The sequence below is a fragment of the Erinaceus europaeus genome, chromosome 16 (genome assembly GCF_950295315.1).
Source record: "Erinaceus europaeus chromosome 16, mEriEur2.1, whole genome shotgun sequence".
Lineage (NCBI taxonomy): Eukaryota > Metazoa > Chordata > Mammalia > Eulipotyphla > Erinaceidae > Erinaceus > Erinaceus europaeus.
The window spans coordinates 69,621,507-69,645,851 of NC_080177.1; the positions used below are offsets into that span (position 1 = coordinate 69,621,507).

At 43.4% G+C, this 24,345-nt stretch overlaps 1 protein-coding gene across 1 annotated transcript in view; it reads left to right on the plus strand.

The window, feature by feature from the left end:
- The first annotated feature begins 8,464 nt into the window (after window positions 1–8,464).
- C16H14orf93 (chromosome 16 C14orf93 homolog) overlaps window positions 8,465–24,345 on the plus strand; it is a 34,342-nt gene continuing 18,461 nt past the window's right edge. Inside the window, exon 1 of the mRNA XM_007536688.3 lies at window positions 8,465–8,540. The gene's annotated coding sequence lies outside the window, so the exon portion shown is untranslated. The remainder of the gene's footprint in view (window positions 8,541–24,345) is intronic.

A 24,345-nucleotide genomic window follows, 5' to 3' on the forward strand; every position in this document is an offset into this window, starting at 1 on the left:
AAAAAATTTTTTTTATCAGAGCACTGCTCAGCTTTGGCTTCTGGCAGTGTGGGGCATTGAACCTGGGACTTAAGAGCCTCAGGCATGAAAGTCTCTTTGCATAACTATTATGCAATACCCCCACCCTTTTTTAACTTTTTAAATCTTTATTTACTGGATAGATATAACCAGAAATGGAGAGGAAGGGGGAGATAGAGAGGGAGAGAGAGAGAGACAGAGCAGCCCTGCTTCACCACTCATGAAGCTTCCCCCTGTAGGTGGGAACCGGGGACTTGAACCTGGGTCCTTGTGCAATGTAATGTGTGCGCTCAACCAGGTGCACCACCATCCAGCCCCCTTTACTTAAAATTTCTAGCAAAGATTATTCCCCTATGACCATAGGGAGAAGGAGGAATGGGTGAAAGGAGGAGTAAAAGGAGGAAGAGGAAAAAGAATAAAAGGCCTTTTCCAATTTAACTCAGACCTTAGAAATGAGCTCAGTGTTATCCTTTCTCTTTCTGACAAGACTAGGCTTTCTCCCAGTTGTTAAAATTGAGTGTCATTTACTGTACCCAAACCAGTATTGGGTTTATGGGGTCTGGCCTCTAGTTAGGGAGGGAATAGACCTAGGGTTTAAGTGGAATCTAAGTTAACCTTATGTTTTACTGCATTTCATTTGTTTGATGATTACAATTGAGGTTGTCACAACGGACAATACTTGTCCTTTAGTTGATATATATACTTTTGCCAGTATATCTCTTGGCCAATTGTATACAGTATTTCTTCTAAAGATTATCAAGGGGGTGACATTAATGCTGTTGCTGTCAGAAGAGATTAGATAAAGCATGTATCGTACTTTCTTCTATGTAGTTAAATAAGTAGCCTGATCCTGTCAGTATCTAAGATATAGTTATTTATAAATAACATTAAATGACAGAAGTCATGGTGAGGTCATGTATGGTACAGTAAATCCTAACCATAGGGTCTGCAAAGTAAACTAAGCTCCCAAATAATTTGGTTGTAATAATAATTATATACTGCATTCTTAAAAAAACCTAAGACATAGGGAATCAGGCGGTAGCGCAGTGTGTTAAGCGTACTCAGCGCGAAGCGCAAGGACAGGCATAAGGAACCCGGTTCAAGCCCCCGGCTCCCCACCCGCAGGGGAGTCACTTCACAAGCGGTGAAGCAGGTCTGCAGGTGTCTCTCTTTCTCTCCCCGTCTTTCCCTCCTCTCTCGATTTCTCTCTGTCCTATCCAACAACAATGACATCAATAACAACAACAATAAAACAAGGGCAACAAGAGGGAATAAATAAACATTTAAAAAACCACACAGGGGCCGGGCGGTGGCGCACCTGGTTAAGTGCACATGTTACAGTGCACAAGGACCCGGGTTCAAGCCTCCGACCCCCACCTGCAGGGGGAAAGCTTTGCGAGTGGTGAAGCAGGGCTGCAGGTGTCTCCCTCTCTCTGTCTCTCTCCCTCTCTCTTTCCTCTTGATTTCTGGCTGTCTCTATCCAATAAATAAATAAAGATAATTTAAAAACACACACACAAAAAAAAACCCTAAGACATCAAGGGACCTTTCCCCTTCTCTTTAAAATCGGTATTTCTTTCAGTCCTGCAATCTTAGGACTATGTTTGTATTTCTTGACGCTTTTCCTCTTGATCCCCTATCCTGTGATACTGCCTCTGCTGACGTCAACTAAATCAATGCAACCAGTGTCACCATGCCACGTTTCACTTCGGATTATATCCAGAAACACCAAGCCTGAGATGTCAGCCCTCCAACTCCAGTAATCTGGTGAGATCTTTCCTAACACATGGGACTCCCTAGTTCTATTTCAAATGGCAAACTCCCTAACAAAGTTACAGACCCGGGGCCAGATGGTGGCGCACCTGGTTAAGCACACACATTACAGTGAGCAAAGATGCAGGTTCAAGCCCTTGGTCCCCACCTGCAAGGGGAAAGCTTCATGAGTGGTGAAGTGCGACTGCAGGTGTCTCTCTCTATATATCTATCTATCTCCCCCTCCCCTTTCAATTCTTCTCTGTCTCTATAAAAAAAATAAATAAATTTTTGTTGGTATGCTTCTAAAAACCCCTTCTGTTTCATTAGTTTAATACCCCCTGCTTAACACTGTATTCGTCGGGATGCGGCATCATCTAAGTTCATTTCCCACGTCTACGCTCCACCGGACCTGCCAATATACGCGGATATCTTCGCCCACCCTGTCCAACGCTTGACGTCTCATCACCCAATCTGGTCCCCTACGCCTACACTGAACTTCTCTGTTCCAGTCTCTTGGAAACAGAGTTGGCAGTCAGCTGAGGTAAAGAACAAACACCTCATCACAGACCCCTGCAAGCGTCAACCCGGCTTTGACCTAGCACGTTATGATCGGGCCCTCCTCAATCGCTATCGAACAGGCCATGGCCGGTGCGCCGCTATGTTCCATCGCTGGGGAGCCAGAGACGACCCGAACTGCCCCTGCGGCTCCAGACAGACTATGACCCACATAGTCAACAACTGCCACCTCTCCAGATTCAAAGGAGGTCTCGAAACTTTACATCAGGCTCAACCTGATGCTGTTGACTGGCTACGGAAGAAGGGCAAACGCTAGAAGAAGAAGAACACTGTATTCTATTTACATAACTACTGTATTCTATTTACATAACCACTGCAGGGCATTGGTTCAATCCCCACTGGTTCATGATATGTTTTTGCTCCACCCCCTCTCCTTGTCACACTCTGATTTTCACCAGTCACTTTTCTCTCCACCCTCTCTATGTCACATCCTGTTCACACCCTACTTGGGAAGTATATATAAAGACAGCATTGTGCATTTTAGTTAAAGTTTAAGCTTAGCTTGGTATAGATTGCGCTGCGTCCTGCATGAATAAAGAGATACTGCGTACAACCCAGCCATGAGTCCCATGAGTCCCGGGTCGTCTGTTACCCGCCCGTGAAGCCAGCCTGGCGAAAACAACAAATTTTTTTTTAAAAGTTACAGATCCTAGATATAGACCAGGGTCTAAGGGCCAGGGTACATGTGCGCCTGTATCCATAAATTAGGGGAAATATATACCTCAAAGTAAAAGTGCTCAGCAGTCTGCTGTGAGTAGACTTAGACTTAATAAGCTCAGCAAGCAAGTAGAAAGACCTAAAGAAGACACCATCAAGTGTCTAATCAAATATTTACTACTTAGGCCTAGTAGTAAATACACCCTCCTGTCTTATCCCCTACTTCACTTCTCTCAATCACTTTATCTTTCTTTTTTAAGATTTTATTTATTTACTAATGAGAAAGATAGGAGGAGAGGAAAAAGAAACAGACATCACTCTGGTACACAGACTGCTGGGGATTGAACTCACGACCTCATGCTTTAGCGTTCAATGCTTTATCCATTGTGCTACCTCCTAGACCACCCTATTTTATCTACTCAATTCACACTACACTATATATATATATATTTCTTTTTCTTTTTTGTTTCTTTTTTTTACCAGGGCACTGTTCAGCTCTGGCATAGAACCTGGGATTTTAGAGCCTCAGGCATTAGAGTCTGTTTGCATAACCCTTATGCTATCTCCATTTCTTTCTCTTTCTTTCTTTTTAAAATTTATTTATTAGCGAGTCAGGCAGTTGCACAGCGGGTTAAGCGCACGTGGCACAAAGCGCAAGGTCTGGCAGTAAGGATCCTGGTTTGAGCCCCCGGCTCCCCACCTGCAGAGGAGTCGCTTCACAGGCGGTGAAGCAGGTCTGCAGGTGTCTTATCTTTCTCTCCCCCTCTCCATTTCTCTCTGTCCTATCTAACAATGACGACATCATTAACAACTACAACAACAATAAAAAACAAGGGCAACAAAAGGCAAAATAAATAAATATATAAAATTTTATTTATTAGAGAGAGACAGAGAGAAACTGAGAGGGGAGGGGGAGGTAGGGAGGGAAAGAGACACAGACACCTACACCACTGTATCACTACTTAAGAAGCTTTTCCCCAGGTGGAGGGTATATAGCATAATGGTTATGCAAACAGACTCTCATGCCTGAGGCTCCACAGTCCCAGGTTCAGTCCCCCACATCACCATAAGCCAGAGGTGAACAGTGCTCTGGTTAAAAAAAAAGAGAAGATGCTTTCTCCCTGCAGGTGGGTCTTTCTTTCTTCATTTCTTTCTTGCCACTAGAGTTATCCCTAGGCCTCAGTGCCTGCATGATAATTCAACTGCTCCTGGTGGTTATTTTTTTATTTAATTTTTAAAAATATTTATTTATTCCCGTTTGTTGCTCTTGTTTTATTATTGTAGTTACTAGTGTTGTTGTTATTGATGTCGTCATTGTTGGATAGAACACAGAGAAATGGAGAGAGGAGGGCAAGACAGAGAGGGGAGAGAAAGACAGACACCTGCAGACCTGCTTCACCGCCTGTGAAGCGACTCCCCTGCAGGTGGGGAGACAGGGCTCGAACCGGGATCCTTATATGCAGGTCATTGTGCTTTGTGTCACGTGCGCTTAACGCGCTGCACTACTGCCCGACACCCCTAGTGATTATTTTTTCTTTTTTTCAATTTGATGGGACAGAGAGAAACTGAGATGGGAGGGGGAGAGTGACAGAGAAGGGAGACACCTGCAGCACTACTTCACCACTCAAGAAGCTTCCTCACTACAGAAGAGGAGTGGAGGGCTGAACCCAGCTTCCTGCACAGAGGCCGCCATCTGGCCTGGATAGTCCATTTGTTTGTTTTCCTAACCCAGATTCAAGCACAGATCATTCTTTGCATTTAGGTGTTATGCCTTTTTTTTCATTTCCCTTTTGTTACCCTTTGTTATTGTTGTTGTAGTTATTGTTGTTGTAGTTATTGCTGTCATTGTTGTTGGATAGGACAGAGAGAAATGGAGAGAGGAGGGGAAGACAGAGAGGCGGAGAGAAAGACAGACACCTGCAGACCTGCTTCACCGCTTGTGAAGCGACCCCCCTGCAGGTGGGGAGCCGGGGGCTTGAACCCAGATCCTTATGCCGGTTCTTGCACTTTGCGACACATGTGCTTAACCTACTGTGCTACCGCCCGACTCCCTAGTCCCTGAATCCTTGTGCACTGCTATGTGTGTGCTCAGTCAGGTGTACCACCCCCTTCCCTAGCCCCCCAAACTGGATTTTTTTTTTTTAAAGTTGTACTAGGGCCAGTGAAACAGTTCACTTACTGTGCTGCTTTACCATGTACACGACCCAGGTTAGAACATGGCTACTACTGCTTCGGTGCTGTGGTCTCTCACTCTCTATCTGCCTCTCTGTCTCTATCTAAAACAAACAAACAAACAAACAATTGTTCTGTTGAGTCAGGGAGGCATATGGGGCTGAGGAGATAGCGTAATAGTGCCTGAGGTTCTGATCTCCAAAGTCCAATCCTAGCACCACCATAAACTGAGCAGTGCTCTAGTAAAAACAGACAAACATAGGATATGAAGCTAGATTTTCTGGATTCAAATCCCCACCTCTTTTTAACTGTAATTCTGGTCAAGTTATTATACTGCTCTGTTCCTTAATGTCATCTATAGATGTGGATAATAATAGAGTAATGTCTACCCACTGTTGTGGAATAAGTTAACTAAGTACATATAAACTGTGCAGAACCGTCCCTGGACAGAAAGTGCTCAATGACTGTTGCAGACATTATAAACCCTTGCAGGATCTGAAGTTCACAATTAAAAAAAAATTATTATCTTTATTTTATTTACTGGATAGAGATAGAGACAGCCAGAAATCGAGAGGGGAGGGGTGATAGAGAGGGAAAGACAGAGAGACACCTGCATACTGCTTCACCACTTGCATAGCATTCCCCCTGCAGGGGGGGACTCAGGCCTCAAACCTGGGCCCTTGTGCATTGTAACATGTGCACCCAAACAGGTGAACCACCACCCACCCACCCACAATTTTGTTTTAGGTAGAAAATTTTTTTCACTCAGCTATAAATTATTTTTTCCCCAGAGCTTACAGAGCTTAAGTATTATAGTAAAAATAAATAAATAAGTAGTGGCCAAGGAGGTGGCACACTGGATAGAGCATTTAATTTGCATACATGAGGTCCTGAGTTGCATCCTCTGCATCACACGTGCAAGAGTAATGTTCTTGGGAGTCCGGCGGTAGTGCAGCGGGTTAAGCGCATGTGGCACAAAGCACAAGGACCGGCGGAAGGATCCCGGTTCAAGCCCCCGGCTCCCCACCTGCAGGGGAGTCGCTTCACAGGTGGTGAAGCAGGTCTGCAGGTGTCTGTCTTTCTCTCCCCCTCTCTGTCTTCCTCTCCTCTCTCCATTTCTCTCTGTTCTATCCAACAACAACAATAAGAACTACAACAATAAAACAACAAGGGCGACAAAAGGGAATAAATAAATATTAAAAAATATTTTTAAAAAAAAAGAGTAATGTTCTGATTCTCTCTCACTAATAAATAAACACACTGGGCTGGGGAGGAGGTAGCATAATGGTTATGCAAAAAGACTTTCACTCCTGAGGCACCAAAGATCCCAGCTTCAGTCCCCAGCACCACCATCAACCAGAGCTGAGCAGTGCTCTGGTTAAATAAATAAATACATCTTTTATTTATTTATTTATTAATTAAAATATTGTATATGCTTTACTTTTTTATTTTGCCTCCAGGGTTATTGCTGGGGCTCCGTGCACCACGAATCCACTGCTCCTGGAGGCTATTTTCCCTTTTGTTTCCTTTTTTAAAATTATTATTGTTGTTGTGATTATTATTATTGTAATTGATGTTGTCATTGTTGGCTAGGACAGAGAGAAATGGAGAGAGGAGGGGAAGACAGAGTGGGAGAGAAAGATAGACACCTGCAGACCTGCAGGTGGGGAGCCACGGGTTCTAATCGTGATCCTTAGACTGGTCCTTGGGCTTCGCGCCATGTGTGCTTAAACCCGCTGAGCTACCGCCCGACCACCCCGCCCCCCCTTCTATGCTTTATTTTAATGAGAGAAAGACACAGTGAGATAGAGACCAGAGCACTCACTGCTCAGCTCTAGTTGATGATGGTGCTGGGGATTAAACCTGGGACCTCAGAGTCTCAGGCATGAGAGTCTTTTGTCTCCCTACATCTTTAAAAAAAAAAAAAAGATTAGAAACAAGTTAAAATTAAAATGTGGAAATCTGAGAAATGTTACACATGTACAAACTACTGTATTTTACTATTGACTGGAAACCATTAATCCTCCCAATAATGGGGGAAATGTGCTTTGAAAATACATAAAAAAATAAAAAAAGAATATTCTGAGAAAAAAAAAGAAAAAAAAAGAAAAAGGTAAGCCAGTTCTTGAATGGAAAAAGATGCTCAAGATATTATCTCTGACCTCAAAGTTTACTGATGTGAAAGTATAAAGTGTTAGATAATCAAAGTGAAGGCTGATAACCTGAGTGAGTATGAATTTCACCTTGCTAGAAAGGAGAAGGGAACAGTCTGTGGGTTGGAGAGAGATTGTGTAGAGGTTATGTAAAAAGTCTTTCATGCCTGAGGCAGGCATCAAAGATCCCAGGTTCAATTTCCTACACCAGTATAAATCGGGCCTTAGAGGTCGTCAGCCAAAAAAAAAAAAAAAGTTATATTCTTGGAAAAAGCTGACGGAGAGAATGGGTACAAAAGAGGTGTCAGGCATTACTCCCGGCAGACAAGACCACCTGAGCACAGTACTGATTCAGGGAGAAGGTTGTGGAACCCCTTGAAAGTAGATTTAATAAAAAATAAAATAAAATCCAAGTGTATGCAACCATGCCTTTATGCAGGAGGTAAACAGGAGAGTCGTTTGGGGCCTTTGAGAAGAGAGAAAACTTGGGCGAATCAGGCTCAGCAAACGCGACTCCAGTGTCAAGGCATATGTTTTAACCTTGAAGGTTGCATGTGGTGATCTGGGAGGTGGTGCAGTGGATAACACATTAGATTCTCAACCATGAGGTCCTGAGTTCAGTCCCAGGCAGCACATGTACCAGAGTGATGTGATGTCTGGTTCTTTCTCTCCGCCTGTCTTTCTCATGAATAAATAAATAAATTCTTAAAAAAAAAAAAAAAAAAGAAGAAGAAGAAGAAGGTTGCATGTGGCAGACATAACCCAGAGACCTGCCACCTAGATACTGGGAGCCAGGATGCAGGCACTTGAGTCCTGGTTCCATGTCCCAGTCCTGGAGGTTATTGATTGCTCCACACAACTAGCAAACTGTCAGGAGAAATGCTATTTATTCTGGGGGCTGGGGCTCCTTTCCCTGAGCACAAAGGTGGGAAAGGGTGAGAGGAGAGCGGGTGAGAGAGCTAGAAAGTGAAAGGATGCGGAGCGAGGCGGGGCAGCGGAGAGCAGCTGGCCGCCGGGGTGGGGGCAGCACCGCGAGGCTTGGAGAGTGCGCGCCCCGGGGCGCGGCGCGTGTGCTTGTGGGCGGGGCGTCCGCGGCGCAAGCAGCCAATCGGAACGGGCGTCCGGTGAGGGGTGGGGCTTGCCGGCTCCGGCTCCGCGAGTCCTCCTTTTTTGCACACACACGAATACAAAGAGCCACACGACCTTCGGGTATCCTTTTTCCATTTCCCCCCCTCCTCCGTCATCTTATGTGCGTTTTCAAAAAAAAAAATTTTTTTTTTTAAACTAGAGATCTGTGGCAGCGCTGGGGTGAGGAAACTGTTGCTAAGGGGGATGTGTGCTTCCCTCTGTTGCTTTCCCTGTCTCTCTTCCTCTTTCTTTTTCCTGGTCACGGTCTAAAAATATACCAAGAAGTTGATAAGCAGGATGGCTGTATACAGCTGTTTGCAGCCAGATTTATAGATTTTTCTCTTTTTGTTATATTACATTTTCAGAACTAGTAAATGTTAATGGTATTTTTTTAAAAAAAAAAAAAAAAGCCGCTTGGCTTGTATAGATTGATTTTTTTTTCTTTTTAAGCGAGCTGAAGGAATAATGTAAATTTCTGCCACAGGCACCGTCGAAGGAAAAGAAGCGGAGATTCGCTCACAAAGCTGTTTGCGTGCGTTTTACACACCCTCCCCCAGAACCCAAACCAAGTGGCTTGAATGTGGCAATTGTCCAAGGCCAATAGGTTAAAAATGTTTGGAAATTATAATGGAAACACTCATTTCCCTGGGGAGGAAGGGTATACCCTTTCTTGTGTGTCTTGCACACATTTTCATGGACATTGTGTGTGTGTGTGCCTGTGTTTCTTGTAGCAAATAATTTCGTAAAGCTTTATCTTGGGGTTTTTGGTCTTTGTATGTATGTACGGTATCGTGTTTATGTGCCATATCAGATTTTGTTTTCATAAGTGATTGCCTTTGGTTTTATGCGTGTGAAGTAGCCCCTAGAATGTGATTTCCCCCTGTTGTGTTCACAAATATGATCCAAACAGAATTCCGTGTGCAAAATAGAGCTCAGAAAAAATCCTCTGCTTAGCATACGCAGGCAGTTACTCAATGTGCATTTACTGTATTTTTCAGTTCCTCTTCTAAAGGATCAAATTAGTGAATAACTAAAGAATTGCCAAGGAGTACTGTCCCAGTGGCAAATAGGCGTAGGCAATTTATTGAATCTGTAGTTCAAAGCCTTTTTCAGTGGCTGTTTTTGCTTAAGTGGTTTTGCTTTTTATTGTCTCACGTTCTTCGATGTACAGCTGTGTATATTTTGGCCTTTTATGTGTGGTTTGGTTGCTGTGTTTAGAAGGCAAGTTCTCTTGGCTTTTTGACAAAACCGTCGTCGTTTATAGGTCGGGATTTGTTTGAAAAGCCCCACAGCTGGCAAAGTGTCAGGAAAATAATCCAGTCAAATTCATTTCTCAAAAACGGTTCATGGTGGTGGTTCATGACGACGGGGCAGGGAGGGCCAAGAGGAAGCAAAGGCAAATAATAAATAGGGGGTCAGGAAATGCGTTTGGGTTATCATGTCACATTTTTGGAGTGAAAAGCCTTCTGCTCATGTCTAAAAGTCACAGAGAAAAGTATGTGAATTAGAAGATCACAGGCTCAGGACACAGCCTCCTTGGGAGCACAGCCTTATGTGTGAATATAAGCAATATTCAAATTTCATTCTGATAGAGCCACAGTCTCCTATCAGGAATCATGTGGAAAATATTGATACTCAACTCAGTATTTGAGATTGAAGTGAAAGCAATAGGAAGTATATAGAGTGATGAGGGAGAAACTGGAATGTTACATATGAAGTAGCAACTAGGAGAGTTAAAAAAAGAAAAAAGAAAAAGGATTTAGCTTAAGAATTCAAATTCTAGCTAGGTTGTGACCTCTGTATGAAGTCATGCATTGTCATTCCTCAACTAGTGTCTTCCATATTTCAAGCAGTATTTAAGACACCTAAACCAACAATGATGAGATTATTTGCGCAGGTCTTAATAGTAATTATAGGAAAGTGACCCAGTGTGGACATCTTACTTGTATTGTTTTTAAATTTCCTTACAATGAAAGTAAAGTCAGTGCTTCATTAATACTCAAGTGTAGATCATTTCACAAGTTTAAACCTGACCTTTGAACACTGACCTTTGTGATGGAGCCAGTGCTGTGAGTTTTTAATGCGGTTTTCCCCTAATTCTTCCCCGCGTCACTGCAAGTCCCCACGTGTACTTCTTAGCGGCCAACCCCATGCCCCCTGTTTTCCTAAACAATTTAATTTTTACTGGGAATTTAGGCTCATCTGCAATGTCCTTGCTTTGAGTCTCTCCTTAAGAAAGGGAATCCCTCTCTCCAATCTTACTGGCTTGACCTTCCTGCCAAAGCAGAGCTCAACTAAACCTAACCTCACTCGACTCTGTGACTCCTGGGACTCCTCGGGTTTATCCTGGGGTCCCCCAGGGATCAAACTTTTTGAACTAAGGAAAACTGTCCCTTTGCGAGTAGCCAGGATCGGCAGAAATTAAAAGCCTTCTGCCACCAAACACGCAAGACCGACATGTTAACCACTGTACTCGTGTACACGGAACTCTGTGAGCAGCAGCGAACAAAAACAATTAAAAAAAAAAAAAAAACAAAAACAAAACACTAAAGATGGCGCTCGGCAGCTCACAAAGTGCATCGCAGTCGAGTCCCCCCCTGAAGAGGCCCCTCCCAGCCTGGTTTTTGAGTGACTGTGGGTGGCAGCCAATAGCCACTGTGGCCTCGCTCCCGTCCTTCAATCAGCAGGAAGCAGGGGCCGGCGGGGCGGGGCTTCCCCGCGTGCAAGAGCTGCCTGGGTACACGGGCCTCCGCGCGCCCACCTCGGCGCCGCTGAGTCAGCGGGTGCGGGTGCGGGTGCGGGTGCGGGTGCGGCTGCAGGCGGCGGGGCACACGCGGTCGGCACGGGCTGGGGGCGCTGCAGCGGGCACTCCCTTCCTGGCCACCCCGCGAACCGCACCCTTTTCCCCCTGGGACCCCAGGGTGCGTTTAGGGGCCAGTCCGGTGCCTCTGCGGCTGCCAGGGCCCGGGCCCCTGCCTGCAGCTGGCTCGCCCCGTCTCTTTGGAAATGGTTCTGCTGTCCCTCGTGTTCACCTTCAAGCCACTGACTAATATTTAATCAACTAACATTTACCGAGGGCTTGCTGGCACTGGAGGCCGGTTAGCGAGTTGGCCATTTTTCGGTTTCTCCAGAAACGCAGCAAGATTGCCCTTTATGACACAGTTCTATGGCAGGATAAATCCCAGAATTGTCGTCTTACCGAAGTGAATTTTGGCAAGCGAAAATATTCTTGGAAATATTGAAATGTGTGGAGGCCTTTTCTATCCTCTGAGTCCAACCCCCCCCTCTGTTCTATAAAAAATGAGATCCTAGATTTTAGGTTAGTCGTTCAAAAGTTAGGAAGTGTTCAGGCTGTTTGCTTACTTGCTCTCTGTCTCTCTCTCTCTCTCTTCTTTCTATTTATAAAAAGAGATACTGACAAGACCATAGGATAAGGGGGACATAATGCCACACAGTTCCCACCACTAGGACTCCCTATCCCATCCACCCTCCCCCCTTACTTGCTCCTGTGTGAAAAGGAGCTCAATTAGAAATTTTAACCTTTTTTTTTTTTTCTACTAAGATTATTGCTGGGGCTTGGTGCCTGCATGGCTCCACCATTCCCAGTGGCCATTTTTCCTTCCCTTTATTTCTTTTGATAGAGGTTGTGAGGCAGAAGGGCACCTGCAACACTGCTCCACCCTCCTGAAGACTCCCCCTTGCAGATGGGGGCTTCTTGAACTGGGTACCTCCTGCTTGATACTGTAAGCAGCCAGCGCCCAGGCTCTGATAAAAATAAGTTTTGAGAGAACCTTGTAACAGGCAAGCTGCTTTGCACCTTCAAGTGGAGAAGCTGGGCTGGCTGGCACAGCTGAAGTTTAAGTACTCCCCCCCTTTTTTTTCCCTCCTTTAAAATGAAGATTATAGGATGAGTTGCCATGCTTTCAGTAATCGCATTTAGGGAAGTCCATTGCTAGCATGACCCTGAATGAGCCAAGGAACTAGTCTAAAAACATATATCATCCTAGTGATACTAGATCACACACATCTATTACATCGTGAGAAAACTTTTATTTTTCATACTTTGGAGGTGAACTCAGTCATGCAGAAAATTCAAACTCAGAATGGGTGGAAAGCAAGCGGGGGAGCTGCCAAGAGGATGATATATTTAGTTCTAGCAGGAATGCATGTGACTTGAGAGGAAAGGGATAGTTAAGATTATGGACAGTCTCACCCTGAACTGTCTGTCTGAAAGAAGATGAATTGGCTTTCTTTTTTTGTCTAAATGTTGATGGAAAAGTAAACATTGAAAAGTGCATTTCCTAGTTTTCTTTCACATGTATTCAAATGAGACCAGTACTCAAGTGAACCCCATATTTTATGTTAATTTCAGATTTCACTTAGTGTTGGCCACTCATCACAAGACTAAGGAGCTTTTTCTTAATTATTGAAATTGATTGAATTTTGCTTCGTTTATTCCTATTTTTCCCCTAAACAAACATGTGAATTCTTGGTTTTATTTGTTTTATTTTTACCAGAGCTCTGCTCAGCTCTGGTTTATGGAAGGGGGAGGGGAGAAGGGAGGGGTTGAACTTGTGACTTGAGAGCCTTAGGCATGAAACTCTTTTTGCATAACCATATACTATCTCTCCAGCCCTGATTTTTTAGTTTTAAAATAAACTTATAATCTGAAATTGTAGAAGTTGACAGTATTAATGTTCAGAAGTAATGGTATGGACACTGCCTGGATAATTTATCACATATAACCATTTGCTTTGCCCAGCATTCCATGAATTGCTTCTTGGGTTATTGAGTTAAAGCTGTACATTTTGCAAAGAAGTGAAATAAAGATGTCAGAATAAAGTTTAGGCGTACTAATAATGTGGGCAGCATTAAATGAGCCCATAAGCTGTGATGACAAAAAGCAGTTGTGTTAGGTCTGGAGTGTTAGACTTGAACAAGTGTAGAAGACTTGAACACGTAGTAACAATATATAATGCTATATAATGCAATAGAACCTATAATAAAGTTCTATGTCAATTTGAATTATTCATGAAGAAGAAAATCTGTCTCCAGAATGAAAAGAGTGTCTCTATTACCTACAATTCTGCCTTCCTCCCTGCATTCAAAGGAGTCTTTGTACCATGTTCATCTTTTTCTCCTTACAGACTTGGAAAAGAGCTCTTTTTCCTTCTCATGTTGGGAAGATCTTGCTAGATAAGAATAAGTCCTTTTCTAATGCTTTCACTCTTAGCTTTCTTCCCTGGCCTTTTTTCTTTCAACTTATTATTATTATTATTGAATAGGACAGGAAAAATATTGAGGGGGGAGGGGCATAGAGAAGGCGAGAAAGAAAGACCTAACCAGCTTCACTGCTTCTGGGACTTCCCTCCTGCGGGTGGGGACCAGGGACTTGAATCCTGGTCCTTGCACATGTTACTGTATACGCTTTGCCTGGGCCCCTCCTTTCTGCTGTCTAAATATTCTGAAGCTCTAGAACCCCCTCTCACTTCTTTTCATAACTACGCTCTAGGAAACTTGATTTCAGCTCTTGTTTCATCTTCTCTCCAGCAATTGCTTTTTCGTTTACTACATGTATACTTTCACTACAAAATAGGCCTCTAGGGCTTGCAAAATAAATAGCTCATTTGGATAGTGCACTACTTTGACAGTAGTGTGAGACCCAGCTTCAAGCCGGGTCGGGCCCCATTGCATTGAAGAACACTTCAAACCTGCTTCACGTTCTGTGAAGTGACTCCCCTGCAGGTGGGGAGCCAGGGGCTCAAACCGGGATCCTTCCACCGGCCCTTCCTTTGCGACACCTGCGCTTAACCCGCTGTGCTATCACCTGACTCCCTTTCTATCTCTAGCTCAAACAGCACCTCTCTGTGGCTGGGAGAAGGGCTCAACTGGTGGAGCATTGGACTTTTCATGCCTGAACTTCACTGATTGATCACTAGTGCTGTACACTGCATGGACTGGAATGGTGCTCTTGCCTCACTCTCTCTAATATGTTTTAAATAACAATTTTTGAAAGATTGTAAGGGGGTGGGATAGATAGCATAATGATTATGGAAAGAGACTCTCATGCTTGAGGCCCCAAAGTCCTAGGTTCAGTCACCTCCAAAACCCCTATAAGACAGAGCCAACCAGTGCTCTGGTTAAAAAAAAAAAGATAATAATAATAATATAAAATAATAATAATAATAATAATAAAGAAAAAGGCCCTGGACCAGTAAAATAAATTACCTGGGTAATGTGATTGCTTTGCTACATTTAATACCCAGGTTTGTTTTTTTTTAAATTTCTTTCTTTCTTGGGGAATTAATGTTTTACATTCAACAGTAAATACAATAGTTTGTACATGCATAACATTCCCCAGTTGCCCATTTAACAATACAACCCCCACTATGTCATTTATCATCCTTCATGGACCTGTATTCTCCCCACCCACCCACCCACCCACTCTGGAGTCTTTTACTTGGGGGCAATACGCCAATTCCATTTCAGGTTCTACTTGTGTTTTCTTTTCTGATCTTCTTTTTCAACTTCTGCCTGAGAGTGATATCATCCCATATTCATCCTTCTGTTTCTGACTTATTTCACTCAACATGATTTTTTCAAGGTCCATCCAAGATTGGCTGAAAACGGTGAAGTCACCATTTTTTACAGCTGAGTAGTATTCCACTGTGTATATATACCACAACTTGCTCAGCCACTCATCTGTTGTTGGGCACCTGGGTTGCTTCCAGGTTTTGGCTATTACAAATTGTGCTGCCAAGAACATATGTGTACACAGATCTTTTTGGATGGATGTGTTGGGTTCCTTAGGAGATATCCCCAGGAGAGGAATTGCAGGGTCATAGGGTAGGTCCATTTCTAGCCTTCTGAGAGTTCTCCAGATTGTTCTCCACAGAGGTTGGACCAATTGACATTCCCACCAGCAGTGCAGGAGGGTTCCTTTGACCCCACACCCTCTCCAGCATTTGCTGCTGTTACCTTTTCTGATGTATGACATTCTCACAGGAGTGAAGTGATATCTCATTATTGTCTTGATTTGCATTTCTCTGACAATCAGAGACTTGGAGCATTTTTTCATGTGTTTCTCGGCCTTTTGGATCTCTTCTGTGGTGAATATTCTGTCCAAGTCCTCCCCCCATTTTTGGATGGGGTTATTTGTTGTCTTGTTGTTGAGTCTGGAAAGCTCTTTATATATGTTGGTTATTAAACTCTTATCTGATGTATGGCATGTAAAGATCTTCTCCCATTCTCTGAGGGGTCTCTTGGTTTGGGTAGTGGTTTCTTTTGCTGTAAAGAAGCTTTTTAATTTGATGTAGTCCCATAGGTTTATACTTGCCTTAGTCTTCTTTGTAATTGAATTCATTTCATTGAAAATGTCTTTAAAATTTATGCAGAAAAGAGTTCTTCCAATATTTTCCTCTAAGTATCTGATAGTTTGTAGTCTAACATCCAAGTCCTTGATCTACTTGGAATTTACTTTTGTATTCGGTGAAATACAGTGGTTCAGTTTCATTCTTCTGCATGTTTCAACCCATTGTTTCCAACACCATTTGTTGAAGAGACTCTGCTTTCCCCATGTAATAGTCTGGGCCCCTTTGTCAAAGATTAGATGTCCATAGGTGTGGGGCCTCATTTCTGGGCTCTCAATTCTCTTCCACTGGTCAGTGTGTCTGTTCATGTTCCAGTACCAAGCAGTTTTGATGACAATGGCCCTATAATACAGTTTGAGATCTGGGAGTGTGATGCCTCCGGTTCTGTTCTTTTTTCTCAAGATTGTTTTGGCAATTCTAGGTCTTTTCTGGTTCCAGATAAACATTTGTAGCATTTTTTCTATTCTCCTAAAAAATGTGTTTGGGATCTTGATGGGGATAGCATTAAATTTGTAGATGGCTCTGGGTAATATATTCATTTTGATGATGTTAATTCTTCCAACCCATGAACATGGAATATCTTTCCACTTCTTTGTGTCTTTTTCCATTTCGGGTTTTTTTTTTTAAGTTTATTTATTTATTAGATAGAGAGAGAAATTGAAAAAGGAGGGGGAAATAGAAAGGGGAAGAGTCAGAGAGACACCTGCAGCCCTGCTTCATGAAGCTTTCCCTCTGCAGGTTTGAGACCAGGGACTTGAACACTGTAGTGTGTGCACTTAACCAGGTGTACCACCACTGGCCCCAATACTCAGGCTTTAAAAAAAAATGTATTCCCTTTTGTTGCCTTTGTTATTTTATTGTTGTAGTTATTATTATTGATGTCATCATTGTTGGCTAGGACGGAGAGAAATGGAGAAAGGAGGGGAAGACAGGGGGAGAGAAAGACAGACACCTGCAGACCTGCTTCTCCACCTGTGAAGCGACTCCCCTGCAGGTGGGGAGCCCGGGCCTCGGTATCCTTACGCTGGTCCATTAACGCTTTGTGCCACATGTGCTTAACCCGCTACGCTACCGCCTGACTCCCCCTTTATTTTTATTTTTTTAATTTTAAAAAATTAACTTTATTTATTTATTTATTGGATAGAGACAGCCAATTGAGAGGAAGGGGAGATAGTGTGTGAGAGACAGAGAGACACCTGCAGCCTTGCTTCATCATTCACAAAGCTTTCCCCCTGCAGGTGGGGACCAGGGGCTTGAACCTTGGCCCTTGAGCATTGTAACATGTGCACTCAACAAGGTGCACCACCGTCTGGCCCCTAAAAAATATTTTATTTATTTTAATGACAGAAAGAGATGTAGAGTGGAGGAAGACACACACAGAGACAGAGACAGAGACCAGAGCACTGCTAGCTCTGGTTTATGGAGGTGCTGGGGATTGACCTGGCACCACAGAGCCTCAGGCATGAAAGCCTTTTGCATAACCATAGTGCTGTCTCCCCAGCCCCAGCACAAAGTTGTGTTTTTTTTTTTTTTTTATAAAATGGAAATATTGACAAGACCGTAGAATAATAAGGGTACAATTATACACAATTCCCACCACTAGAACTCCGTACCCCATCCCCTCCCTTGAAAGCTTTCCTATTCTTGATCCCTCTGAAAGTATGGACTCAGGGTCATTATGGGGTGCAGAAGGTGGAAGGTCTGGCTTCTGTAATTGCTTCCCCCCTGAACATGTGCGTTGGCAGGTGGATCCATACTCCCAGCTTGTCTCTCTCCCTAGTGAGGCAGGGGCCTGGGGAGGAGGGGTTCCAGGACATATTGGTGGGGTTGTCTGTCCAGGGAAGTCAGGTGGGCATCCTGGTAGCCTCTGGAACCTGGTGGCAGAGTAATGAAGCTGCAGGGTTGACATTCAACACAAAGTTTTACTGGAACACAGCCATGCTCATTTGTTCGTATGCTAGAGAGTTGAGTAGTTGGAGAGATACCACATGACTTGTAGCCAAAACTGCTTCCTATGTAGTTCCTTACAGAAAAACGTTTCCCTGTTCCTAATCTAAAAGTTCTCTCTTTTTTGCTTTTTATTTATTTATTTATTGCCTCCAGGGTTATTGCTGGGGTTTGGTGCCTGCACTAGGAATCCACTGCTCCTGGAGGCCATTTTTCCCATTTTGTTGCCCTTCTGGTTCTTAACCCGCTGCGCTACCACCCGACCCCCTAAAAATTCTCTTAACTTATTTTCCAGGCTCTATCAACTCTCAGCCCCTTGGCTTTGACCTCTCAGATATATATCTTTTAAATTCCTGTCATATGTACCTTTTTGTTATTTGTTTCCCCATTCTAATTGTTGCCCAAGATTCTCTTGGAGGTTTTTATTCTAAAAGAATTCTTTGCCTATGATTTCTTTCTACTTATCTCCCTATTCTGAACTAACACCTCATGAAATTTTTAGTCTGCCCTGCTTTTAAGCACTTGTGTTTATTTTCCTTTGTTCTTCAGACATTCCATTCTTACACATTGTAATCTCTTAGCATGTAGAGACTTTGTCCTCTCTGCGCTTGATTGCTTAGAAGTGGCAATCCTTTTTGGTGACTCATTCTGTGGCATGACCAGAAAGAAAAAAGAAGTACAAACATCATTTTAGTCGTTTTGTTTTTTTCTTGTTCCCCTTCCCCCTCCACCTCTATTTTTGCCTCCAGGGTTATCGCTGGGGCTCAATGCTGGGGCTGTGAATCCACTGCTCCTGGAGGCCATTTTTTCCAGGATGGAGAAATTGAGAGAGGAGAGGGAGAGAGACGGACACCTGCAGACCTGCTTCACCGTTGGAGAGGTGTCCCCCTGTAGGTGGGGAGCTGGAGGCTTGAACCCTGATCCTTGTTTTAGTACTACATGCACTTAACCAGGCGTGTCACCACCTGGCAGGCCACCTAGTAACCCTTCTCTAACAGGGGCATATGTAGCTAATGAAATCAGTGTTTCTTTTTAATCATCTATCCCACATTTAAATTGTTATCTGGCTAGATGTAATGTGAAATATCCCTTTGTTATCTGCTGACTCTAGTTTCGTTCTTTATCCTTCATTCATTTGAGTGTCTTAGAATTGTGGGTAATTAGAGCAGGAGGCAGGGAAATTGTTAGAAATAATAGTCACTGAAACAATTATTTGGATGCCCATTGTGCTACACTGCCCTGCCCCAGTTTTTAAAACTATATTATTATTATTATTATTTTATATTTCATTTATTTATTAATGAGAAAGATAGGAGGAGAGAGAGAAAGAAACAGGCATCCCTCTGGTACACACGCCACTGGACATTGAACTCAGGACCTCATGCTTGAGAGTCCAATGCCCTATCCACTGCGCCACCTCCCAGACCACTTATTATTATTATTTTTTTTATCAGAGCACTGCTCAGGTCTGGCTTATGGTGGTGCGAGGGGTTGAACCTGGGACTTTAAACCTCAAAGATGAAAGTCTGTTTGCATAACCATTATGCTATCTCCCCTGTCCTTTTTTTTTTTTAAAAAAAAAATTTTATTATCTTTATTTTTTTTTAACTTTTTTTTCCCTCCAGGTTTATCACTGGGGCTTGGTGCCTGCATTAAGAATCCAGGAGGCTATTTTTTCCCATTTCGTTGCCCTTGTTGTGGTTGTTATTGTTACTGTTGTTATAGCTGCTGTTGTTGGAGAGGACAGAGAGAAATGGAGAGAGGAGGGGAAGACAGAGAGGGGGAGAGAAAGACAGACACCTGCAGACCTGCTTCACCGCTTGTGAAGCGACCCCCCCCCCCCCCCCCGCAGGTGGGGAGCCGGGGTTCGAACCGGGATTCATTCTTTCCAAAATTTTATTTATTTGTTTATTTGAAAGATAGGAGGAGAAGGAGAAAGAACCAGCTATCGTTTTGGTACACGTGCTGCCGGAAATTGAACTTGAGACCTCATGCTTGAGAGTCCAGTGCTTTAGCCACTCTGCCATCTCTCAGACCACTCGAACTAGGATCCTTACATGGTCCTTGAGCCGGTCCTAGCGCTTTGCACCACGTGCGCTTAACCCGCTGCGCTACTACCCAGCCCCCTATTATCTTTATTTATTGGATAGACACAGCCAGAAATCAAGAGGGAAGGGGGTGATCGAGAGAGAGAGAGAGACAGAGACACCTGCAGCCCTGCTTCACCACTTGCAAAGCTTTCCCCCTGCAGGTGGCGACCAGGGGCGCGAACTCAGGTCCTTGCACACTGTAATGTGTGTGCTCAACCAGGTGCGCCACCACCCAGCCTCCCCCTCCCTTTTTTTAATGGACAAGTTAATTCAAGAAAATACCAGTTTGTTGCCCTGAATGTGACATGCTAAAATAGATGAGTTATGGTAATCCACAATGTAGAAAAGCAGGAGAAAAAAAAAAAAAGGAACAAAGTGGATTCACAATAGGAAAATACAGTTGGGAGCTCCAGTGGCGTAATCGGTTAGCGCATGGCACTTATACAGGAAAATACAGTTGGCATTAAAAATTAGCAGAGTTAAAAATTACTCTTCATTGAGAGTCAGGTCATGATATTGTGTAAATTGCAAATACTCTATCTTCTCAACTGCCTTTCTAATTTGCATCATAGAAGGTTTTGTGCCTACAAATGCGTCCTTATAGACTTGAATTTTTTATTAATTTGAAATTTGATACAGGGGCAATCTGGGAGATGGCACAGGAAGGAGGCAGACCACCAGGCTTAGCATGTCTGAGTCTGATAAATAAATCTACTATAATTGAGTTTTCTAGTAAAATAAACAAATGATTTAAAAAAAAAAAGAGGCTGGGTATAATGCACAAGGATCCGGTTCGAGCCCCTGGCCCCCACTTGCTGGGGGAAAGCTTTGCAAGTGGTGAAGCAGGGCTACAGGTGTCTCTCTCTCTATCATCTGCCTTCCTTTCGACTTCTGGCTGTCTCTATCCAATAAATAAAATATATTTAAAAATTAAATTAAAAATTATAATTCTTTAAAGATTTTATTTATTTATGAGAAAGATAGGAGGAGAGAGAAAGAACCAGACATCACTCTGGCACATGTGCTGCCGAGCATGGAACTCGAGACCTCCTGATTGAGAGTCCAAAGTTTCGTCACTGTGCTACTCCCGGACTACTTTTTTTTTTCATTCTTTTTTGTTTTTTTGTTTGTTATTGATAGAGACAGAGAGAAATTGAGAGAGAAGGTAGAGATAGAAAGGAAGAGAGACAGTGAGACACCTGCAGACCTGCTTCACCACCTATGAAATGACTCCCCTGCAAGTGGGGATCTGGGGGCTTGAACCGGGATCCTTACTCTGGTCCTTGCGCTTTGGGCCACCTGCGTTTAACCAGCTGCCCAACTCCCATAACATTTTTTTTTTTTAGTACGACATCCCTATTTCAGATTAAACTCCTTGCCTAATGCTTGGAGGTGGGGGGCTAAGTGAGCAATATAAGCCCTTATTTAGGAAGGAAAAGTATATTTAAATGATTCATTCATAAATTGACATAGGAATTGCTTAGTGCTTTCCTTTAACCTTTAGTTTTAATTTGACTTTAACCTTTAGTTTGAGGTTTAGCTGTGCCTTCCAGTAACTCTGATGACAGAGTTGCTGTAAATGGGTTTGAATTAAGTTCTTGCAAGAAGTGAATATTTGGCACAGAAAAGCCTTTCTTCAATGTAAAGGGTGGGAAGAGCAAATTAAAGACTATTCTCTAATAACCGAATGTAATTAAAATGCATTGTGAGATTTATGTTTCAGTACCTCTGAGGCATTGATAATGCCAGTTTCAGAAACGAGATGGCTGATTCAAAAACAAAACCAGAACCCACCCAGCTCTCAGTCTGTAAAACGTTGTGCTGACCTCCCCCTCTCCTTCTAATTGTGACGGCATGACATAATTTACAGGATAAGACTGAAATGTATCTCTTGAGCAAAGTGTAAACATACTTAAGATGTCACTTTTGGAGCTCCAGGCAGAATTTTTTTTTCCCTACAATCAAGTGTCATTTAGAAAATGACAATAGGGGGGTCGGGCCGTAGCACAGTGGGTTAAGCGCATGTGGCGCAAAGCGCAAGGATGGGCGTAGGGATCCTGGTTTGAGCTCCCGGCTCCCCACCTGCGAAGCAGGTCTGCAGGTGTCTATCTCTCCGCCTCTCTGTCTTCCCCTCCTCTCTCCACTTTTCTCTGTCCTGTCTAACAACGACAATATCAATAACAACAACCATAATAACTACAACAACAATGAAAAATAACAAGGGCCAACAAAAGGGAAAATAAATAAATATATAAAAGAAAAAGTAAATGACAATAGGAAGCCCCTTGGAGTGTTCTCAGTGGGACTGCCTGTCCCAAACCAAGCCTCCTGCACATTTTATTTATTTCCTCCTTGGTGTAGTTTAGCTGCCTAAGCACAGCAATTCAAAAAGGGGGGTGGGGATTAAAATAAAATAAATAAAATATTTTTTAAAAGGGGGGTAGTTTGGCTTAGCACCAGTATTCTGACTTCTTTTTTCAGAGGGGGGGGGGCTGGTCACGTGGGCAGTGACAGCAGGTGGCTTATTTTGGCATTTCTGTTGAGCTTTGGCTCCCTCCTCTGGGAGGCTGAGCGTGGAGATGAGGGCCCCCCAGAGGTGATTTCTTTGGGCTGCCTGCTGGAGGCTTCAGAGCTGCTAGTTCCCTTTGCAGAGATGGAGACCCCAGTGTAGAGCCAGGGAGCTCTGCAGCTCAGGTTTAGCACAGCTCGGATCTCTGGCCAGCTTGTGGTATCGTGGCCCTACCTCTCCCAGAAATATGAATGATGGGATAGTGAGAGGCCTGGAGGACTGTGAGAAGTGGCGTAGTTCTTGCTTAGAAGTCTTTCCTCTGATGGCTTCTGTATGAAAATTACACAGAAAGCGGAGCTGTGGTTCTTCATCTCAACCAAAAGTGGCATTGGTTCAAAAGCAAAAACACTAGATTGAAAGTAGCAGTAACTGAAATTTGCTGTCTTTCTGTGACCTTGGACAAGGACCTAACTTCTCTGCATGTCTCTTCTTAGGGACCTGGGCTAATGCCTGTGTCTCTTCGATCTGTTGGGGAAATGAAATTGCCCGAGTGAGAGATTCTGAGCTCTGCAAGGAGTGATAGCCAGGCAATAAACTAGTGCTGTTATTACAGCAGATACACTGAGGAGGGGAAGAGAGACACTGACCTTCTCTTTTAGGTTCTAATTAATTAATTGATGAATTAATGTTACTAGAACGCTGCTCTGCCCTGCCCTATGGCGTCTGAGTTTCAACCTGGGCCCTTGGAGTCTCCAGACATGTGTCTTTTTGCATAACCATTCTGCTGGCTCTCCAGCCCTAATTTTTGTTTTTCAATAACTTTATTGAGGAAATGTTGACTTACAGGATTTTTGTTGTTGTAAGTGTACATTTCTACCTTTCCCCAGGATAAGCATGAGTAAATTTCAGCCTCAACTAAACCATCATCTTATGCCACATAAGGCCTTGGTTCTCCAACCTCCCCCTAGTAGCCTTTCCTTCCCCTCTCTGAGTCTCTGAATCTGCTGTGATAGGCTGTAGTCCATTGAAGATTCACCCTGAATTGTCCTTTAATTTCTTTCTCTTGGGAGTAGGGCAGTAGCGCAGTGGGTTAAGCGCATGTGGCACAAAGCACGAGGACCAGAGGAAGGATCCCGGTTCGAGCCCCCGGCTCCCCACCTGCAGGGGAGTCGCTTCACAGGCGGTGAAGCAGGCCTGCAGGTGTCTATCTTTCTCCCCCTCTGTTTTCCCCTCCTCTCTCCATTTCTCTCTGTCCTGTCTAACAATAACAACATCAGTAACAACAACAATAACTACAACAACAATTAAAAAAACAAGGGCAACAAAAGGGAAAATAAATAAATATATATTTTTTTAAATTTCTTTCTTTTTCCAAAGCATTGCTCAGCTCTGGTGTATAATGATGCTGTGGATTGAACCTGGGACCAGGAAGCCTCAGGCATGAGAGTCTGTATGCACAACCATTATGCTATTTCCCACAGTCCTTCTTTATTTCTTAGAGGCCATCAGTGAATAAGATCATCCATTATTCATCTTTCCCCTTCTGGTTTATCTCACTCTACAAGATTTCCTCTAGTTCCACCCAAGTTGTAGCAAAGGAGAGTATGTCATCATTCCGCACAGCTGTGTAGTATTCCGTTGTGAATATATGAAGCAGTTTTTCATGTCTTAAAAAATATTTATTTATTCCCTTTTGTTGCACTTGTAGTTATTATTATTGTTATTATTTATGTCATTGTTGGATAGGACAGAGAGAAATGGAGAGAGGAGGGGAAGACAGAGAGGAGGAGAGAAAGATAGACACCTGCAGACCTGCTTCACCGCCTGTGAAGTGATTCTCCTGCAGGTGGGGAGCAGCAGGCTCGAAATGGATCCTTATACCAGTCCTTGCGCTTTGCACCACATGCGCTTAACCTGTTGTGCTACTGCCCGATTCCCTTTAATTTTTTTAAGACTTTTAATTTATTTTT